The 7,952-nt window shown below is 32.9% G+C and overlaps 1 pseudogene; it reads left to right on the plus strand.

Moving 5' to 3' along the window:
- Nucleotides 1-6,585: 6,585 nt before the first annotated feature.
- Nucleotides 6,586-7,244, plus strand: LOC112820316 (dolichyl-diphosphooligosaccharide--protein glycosyltransferase subunit DAD1 pseudogene; annotated as a pseudogene).
- The last annotated feature ends 708 nt before the right edge of the window (nt 7,245-7,952 follow it).

Here is a 7,952-nt window from a genome sequence, read left to right on the forward strand (position 1 = left end):
GGGCTTCACGCTGCCCCCTCCACTGCTTCATCTTCATCTTCAAAGTCAATGATTGTTTTCACTCTAGCTTCTGCTTCTGTTGTCACAGCTCCTCTGACTGACTCTTCTGCTGTCCACTTTCACTTTTAAGGACCCTTGTGATTATGTTGGGCCAAATGGATAATTCAGAATTATCTCCTCATTTTAAGGTCAATTTAGTAGCAACCTTAATTCATTCTCAATGTTAATTCCTCCTAGCTATGTAACATAACATATTCATAGATACCAAGGATTAAGATATGGTGGTCTTTCATGTATCACATGACCTCACTGATATGAGGAATTCTTAATCTCGGGAAACAAACTGAGTGTTACTGGAGTGGTTGGGGGTGGGAGGGATGGGGTGGCTGGGTGATAGACATTGGGGAGGGTATGTGCTACGGTGAGCGCTGTGAATTGTGCAAGACTGTTGAATCACAGATCTGTACTTCTGAAACAAATAATGCAACATATTTTAAGAAAAAAGAAAAAGAAGAAGATAACAGGAGAGGAAGAAAAGGGGAGTATGTCAGAGGGGGAGACGAACCATGAGAGATGATGGACTCTGAAAAACAAACTGAGGGTTCTAGAGGGGAGGGGGGGAGGGGGATGGGTTATCCTGGTGATGGGTATTGAGGAGGGCACGTACTGCATGGAGCACTGGGTGTTATGAACAAACAATGAATCATGGAACACTGCACCAAAAACTAATGATGTAATATATGGTGATTAACATAACAATAAAAAAAATTAAAAAAAAAGATATGGTGGTCTTTGAGAGTCCATTATTCTCTCTCACCAGGTTATAAAAAATTAGAATAGTGGTTACATGTTCCTAGGAAAGATGACCTGTAGTAGGCACTAAGGAGGCTTGTGGTGTTAGTAAGATCTTATATCTTGATCAAGGTTGTCTTTACAAAGTTATGTTCCCTTTGGGTGGTGATGGTAGCTTTAAGGACTACATTCATTTTTTTTTTTTTCAGTTTTAAGTGATGTATTAAACTTTGATGACATAGTACATAAACACAAGAAAGGGGATATATAAAGTGATTTTTAATGTAAAATAATATAAAACATATTGCAAGAGTAAATGGATAATTGTGAGAAAATTTAAATTAACTTTTTTCCAGAAAGGAAATATTACATAATAATACATATAATATGCTTAAAATGGCTTTATAACCAATTATTTTGGTAGGGACTTTAAAATTTATGAGAAATGTTTTCAATGATACTTTTACCTTCCAAAATCATTTAATGAGATAAAAGTATTCTAATCTATTTGAATCATATCATAAGCATAATACCAAGAGCCGACAAAAATGTCACATAGGATTCATGTTTGGAGTAAAACTAAAAATAATACAGTATTAAATATTTTGAAGATAATAGGGTGACAACCTCAAGATAAAGTTGATTAAATCCATTATGGAGCCAGAGAACACAGTACCAGGCAGTCATTCAAAATATATTATTGTAAATAGTGAACCAATATGATTTCTAATACTGTACAGAATCACAAAATAAGAATGTTCTTTCAGCATAGGGTGGAAATAGAAAGATTTTTATGTTTACATTTTGTTTATCTATATATTTTCTCTATATTCACAAATATGGAATTTATTTTGAAAATAATTAACTTTTCTTGAAAATAAATTGACTTTCAAAACTGGTTGTATACATACACATATATACATATGTACAAACGTATATACACATATATATGCATGTACAAATACAAGTGTATATATGATATACAAATATATATGTGTGTGTGTGTGTGTATATATATATATATCTACACATTTTTATTCATCTTTTTCATTCTTCTTCACAGCACATATCAAGACCTTGCACACTGGGGCGCCTGGGTGGCTCAGTTGGTTAAGCGTCTGCCTTCGGCTCAGGTCATGATCCCAGGGTCCTGGGATCGAGCCCCACATCGGGCTCCCTGCTCAGCGGGGAGCCTGCTTCTCCCTCTGCCTCTGCCTGCCTGCCTGCCTACTTGTGCTCTCTCTCTCTCTCTCTGTCAAATAAATAAATAAAATCTTAAAAAAAAAAAGACCTTGCACAGGTATCTATTTGTTTATTTGTTTGTTTATTATAAACTAACTGCTCATGGCATCAGTGTCTTTTAGTGCTACACCCACTTTCAAAACAGTAAATTTCTTAGTTATGGTATCTTTGTATACTAGCATTTGTATTTTATTTAAACTAAGTATTCCTTCTATATATTTAACATTTCAATGTAATTTTAGTGACCTTAAGTTTTTTAAGCATACCTATATTCTGTAACACCATAACTTTCATTGCATAAAATGTAATACTATTTTTTCATAATTATCATTTCTGATATAAACAATTTTTAAAATTCATTATCACCTCCTTTCATTTTTCTTTCCTAGAATTCTTCCACGTTCATCATTAAGCTCTGCTGGCTGGACCTCTATGAAAACAGAATGCACTAGAATTATATATAGATATAGGATTATGTTATACAGTTTAAATTTGAATACGTCTATTTAGTGTCTCTGCAAAACACTATATTTTTGTTTCTATCCTAATGTATAAAGTACATATTAGGCAGGTTATTATTTTAAAATAAATAAACTGATTGAAATGGCCAAATGCCTTTATTCAGCAAACTTATACATACTATAAACATTTCAACTTTTCTTGTTGGGGGCTTAACTCAAATGCACTTAACTAATTTGCGATAGTTTCTATCCTGCTACAGTAACTAATATGTCAGTCTGCAGTTACCGAGACATTTTTTGTAACTTTTCCTGAAATTTTCTTCAAAACAGTGATTCACCCATAATGTCTCTGACTGCCGTATTATCAGAAGTTGCTTTCACCTCTCCTAAATCATAAAGTGATGTGCACAATTCTTATTAACTCCACTGACTAGAAATCTTTAAGAAGTGATTGATGTGACCATTCTGAAATGAAGCAGCTTCCAGCATTCCAACTACAAAGGTGATCACTGAAGATGATGGACCACTAAATTCTGCAGGAGAGAGAATTTTTCTATTAAGGTTTGATAAACGACAGCAACTTCTGTGTTCATTTACTTTTCATTTTGCTTTAACTTTTTCATTTTTTTAATTTAAGTTTTCTAATCCATCTTTAACTCAAAAGTAGCTCATCAAGTATCAGTTTTAAAAAATAACTGTAAAAATGTTTGCAGACACCAAACCTACCTGTTTCAATAGAATGACAAAGTATAGTTTGATAATTTCATCAAATTTAACTCTGTAATTTCACTATAAAGTTAATAATGGTCTTGCTATATTTACCAGATTTTTCCTGCAGTCACTTATTCAGTTAATGATGTAGCAGAGGCTACTTGTGGTGATTCTAAAATTCACAGTTCCTTGTGAGCCTTTGTCAGTATAATATTACCACTAAATGCAATCACAACAGAATTAGTGTTAGGATTTTGAAGTTGAATTTAATCTAATTTTCATGTGCTTATATAAATTGTATAGGTATGTAATGCGAGCATATAAGTTGTGTGTGTGTGTGTTTGCCATTGTGCAAGAAATCATTCCTTTTCTCAATCTATGCTTTAAAAGCAAACTTTAGTATATCCACAAATATGTATTTCCATCCTTGCTATATTTATGTAAGCATAAAAAGGAATGACTGAATCCTACTAACCTAGCTATTTGGATCTGCCAACATTTTTAAAACCTGTCCTATTGATAATTAACGAGAGTGGCACATTTTATTAGATCTAGAGTTCTGTGCTTTTTTAAAAAAAATCATTTATTTCACCAATATTTATGTAAATGAATTGTAAAATATTCAGTGACTGTTACATTTCTGTCCCTTTCTTTTCCAGTTACTGATCAGGAAGTTAGAATGAATTATTATTGCCAGCTTACTCAAAAATTTGAATAATTTAAATATTATTTGCTTTCTTTCCCATGCCAAAATTTGGCATCGAACTACATTAGCCACATGCAGTGTTAGCAAACTAGAGGTAAGGGAATTCAAAACTAACATATTTTGGCTGGTGTGTAAAACACTCTGAAATAATCCACCTGTGTTAGAATTCTAATATTCTTTTAATCCTTTTTGATGGCTGCTAATTTGAATGGCTTCAAATTAAAGGACAACAACACAATAGGAATCACACAAAGATAATAATGGCTAACATTTATTGAGCTGATACTATGCAGCAGGCAATACACTGTGAATTTTACCAAGACTGTATCATTTAATCCTCATAAAATTCTAAACGAGTTACTGATATGTTATCTATTACACATATAAAGGAATTGATTTGTAGAGAAAGTAAGTGACCTTCCAAGGTAAGGCAGTTTGCCAATGGAGGGATTTAAGACCTTTTACATCCAGTCTCCAACACAATCACATGTGGCTACACATTTGAGTTGTCTCAATGCAATACACTTTTAAGAAAAAGAAGTTCTATTTAATTAGCTTTTGTTGAGGGAAGTTCAGTAAGTGTATTTTTAATATATTTTTACTGAAAGAATTTGCCAACTCCAGTGACTCTAAAACATAGCCCAGACTAATGCTCTGTCCATTCACTGGCCCTACTTTCTAAAATATTAGAATTATGTTCCTATTTTTCCAGTTCCACAGACTATTATATCTAAAATAGGTATTTATCTCCTATTGCCTATTTTCCTTCAATGGTCACTAAGTTAATCTGGTAGTCACATTTAATTTACACAACTATTTTATTGGACTTAAACATTTTCAATTAAATATATTTAGGGATCAAATTATGTATATGCTCTAAATATATTTTATCAATTTAGTCATGGCAACTAGTCCAAGATAATATATTTTACAGGAAATGTACACAGAAACAACAATGAATACATAAATATAATTACATCAGATATGATTTAAGCATCTAATGTGTCATTGAATAAAACAAATCATTTTATATCTATGAAAAAGTAAACTACATGCTTTTTAAATGCAGTATGATTTTAAGAGTAGCAAGAAAATTAGTAATATTAACAAATGAAGTGCTGTTAAATTCATAGTAAGATTGTTCTTGAATCCTCTCCTTAGTATTGCCCCTTAGAAGTACTGTGTTCACTACTATTTTGTGTGTTTTTAAGTCTGTTATTTCTTAGAACTAAAATTGTCCGTTCTTGACAACAAAACAAATTTCTGTCTCAATTGAAAATTCAATATCATACATAAGCAAAACAATAGCAACATTTCTATTCAACGTAATAAAAAGAGCATGCTTGTGTACCATAACTACTGGTAGTAATAGTGATTTGAATTTTCCAGCCAAAGTAGTAACTCATACATACATACATACACACATGGTCATGAATACCAAAACGCTATTGCTATTGTAGATGGCACCATTCTCCTGATAATCCTAATCATCGAGTAAAATAGAAAAATAGTGTTCAGCTATATGGCTGAATAAAATAAATATAATAAAATCGATATGCTATATATGTCCTCTATGGGTAAAAATTAAAATGGTAAGAAAATCCTACCAGTAGGAGCAAAGTGCAAGGATAAACAAAACAATTAATCAGAACAGTGAGTAGAAAATAAAACAAACCAAACAAATCCCCAAGCATGTGGACATTTATTTTAGGAAAAATGAGCTTAATCTTTTTAGTATCCTTATAGGAAAAAAAAACAGAACTTGACTCCTGTCTCACTTTATTCTTGAAAATCAATCCCAAGATAATTGTAGATTTGAATGTTGATGATGAAACTATAAAGCTTCTAGAAGAAAACATGGGAGACTGGTTTCAAGGCTTGATATTTGGCATTTTGTTTTAATAAATAACACAAAAGACACTAATTTCAAGGGAAAATATTTATAGTTGAACTTCATTAAAATTAAATAAATTTGTGCATCAAAAGACCCCTTTGTAAGAGGAAAAGAAAGCTACAGAGTAGTCGCAGATATGTGCCAGATGAATACCAAAGTTGTATACCAAAAAAGACTCTGAGCCAGAATAATCTAACTTCTGCAAGTTAAGAAAATCATATTGAAGATACAATTTCTTAAGTCTTTTATAAAATTGGATATCCAGCTGTTCAATAAGAATGTAATACCTATTCAACCTCAATAATGGTCAAGAAAACACAAGACAAATTGCAATATGAGGTCATTTCTTCTCCTCTGGATAGGTAAAATTGAAAACAAAACAAAACTAAATAATAATGCTGAGGGTTGAAATACACATGGAGCAGAAAGAATTCTCATGATTCCTGGTGTAAGTAAATTATTAAAAACACTTTGGAAATATGTTTAACATTGTTTAATTGGAACATATACATTCTCTTAGATAAAGATGGATATAGAGATAGAGATATATTATATAGTATTATATAAATATGGATGATGTAGATATGCAAATACAAAAATGAGTGCATATATGCACCAATAGATGTGTGCCCAAATATATCTAGCACCACTCTTCACAATAGCCCACTTAGAAAAAAACCTAATGTTCTTCAACAATAGAAAGAATTAAAGTATTAAAATAATATATGCTAGGGAGCTGGGCTACAGCGGTGCGCAGGCGCCAAGGCTACGTCCGGCAGGAGTTTGGGGATCGCAGGCCAGAGGACCGATTGTGTAGTCATGTCGGCGTCGGTAGTGTCAGTCATCTCGCGGTTCTCAGAAGAGTACTTGAGCTCCACTCCTCAGCGTCTGAAGTTGCTTGACGCGTACCCCCTGTACATACTGCTGACCCGAGCGCTGCAATTCGGTTCTTGTCTCCTCGTGGGGACCTTCCCCTTCAACTCTTTTCTCTCGGGCTTCATCTCTTGTGTGGGGAGCTTCATCCTAGTGGTTTGCCTCAGGATACAGATCAACCCACAGAACAAAGCGGATTTCCAAGGCATCTCCCCAGAGCGAGCCTTTGCTGATTTTCTCTTTGCCAGTACCACCCTGCACCTTGTTGTAATGAACTTCGTTGGCTGAATTATTCCCATTTATTTAATTGGGGAGTAGGAGACTAGAAGAATGTTCACTTTTTGATTTCCTCTGGATGAGAGCCTTTGAGATGGCAACTTGGACACATGGATTTTCTTCAGATTTATAGTTACCGATTCTGATTTGGAATGTAGGTGGAGAGCCCAGAGAAGCTCCCTTGCTTCTGTGTTAGAGCAGCTTTGTAATGAGCATTTATTACCGTGATGTCTGCTTCTCATTAAGTGTAACCTTTTTGCCTTCCAAATTAAAATACTCCATGCCACTCAAAAAAAAAAAAAAATATATATATATATATGCTATAATGGAGCTGCCTAACACAACTGTTGCCAGATATAGAACATTCCCGTTATAGCAGTATGTTCATTGTACAGGGCTGTATATGAAAGAAGCAGAATTAATCTGTACTACACAAAACCACATAGATAAATTTCACAAACATAAAGTTGATTGAGAGAAATCAGTCACCAAAGAATGAATACCGTATGGATTCATTTACATAAAGTACGGGCAACCTCATCTGTAATGCTAAAAATTGTGATGTTTATTTTTCTTTTGTCAACTAAGGAGAAATTAATGAATGAAAAAGAGCATGAAAGGTAGATTCTGAAATATGATTAATATTTATTTATTAATCTTGGAAGTAGGTACATTGGTATATTCATTTTGTTACAGTTCATAAAGTCTTAACTAATTTGTTCACATTAGGCAAGAAATGGCATTTCAAATGATCAGGGAAAAAGAGAAAAGAAACCTGAGAAGATTAAAGTAATTAGAAAACAAAACCAAAAGTTTGGCTTAATATCATTTTTTTTAAAGGTGTCAATTTTCACCTTGTCAGGAAATGCACTTCTAATTTTCAATCTGTATATAATTATATGAATGCAAATTAATAAATGTTTAACTCACACATATGAAATATACTCTTTTTTACAAGGATATAAGCCATTTGCTAAAGTAAATCAATTTGATAACA

This window comes from Callorhinus ursinus, unplaced genomic scaffold, assembly GCF_003265705.2.
Source record: "Callorhinus ursinus isolate GAN/ISIS: 27379988/994484 unplaced genomic scaffold, GSC_fseal_2.0 scaffold3, whole genome shotgun sequence".
Lineage (NCBI taxonomy): Eukaryota > Metazoa > Chordata > Mammalia > Carnivora > Otariidae > Callorhinus > Callorhinus ursinus.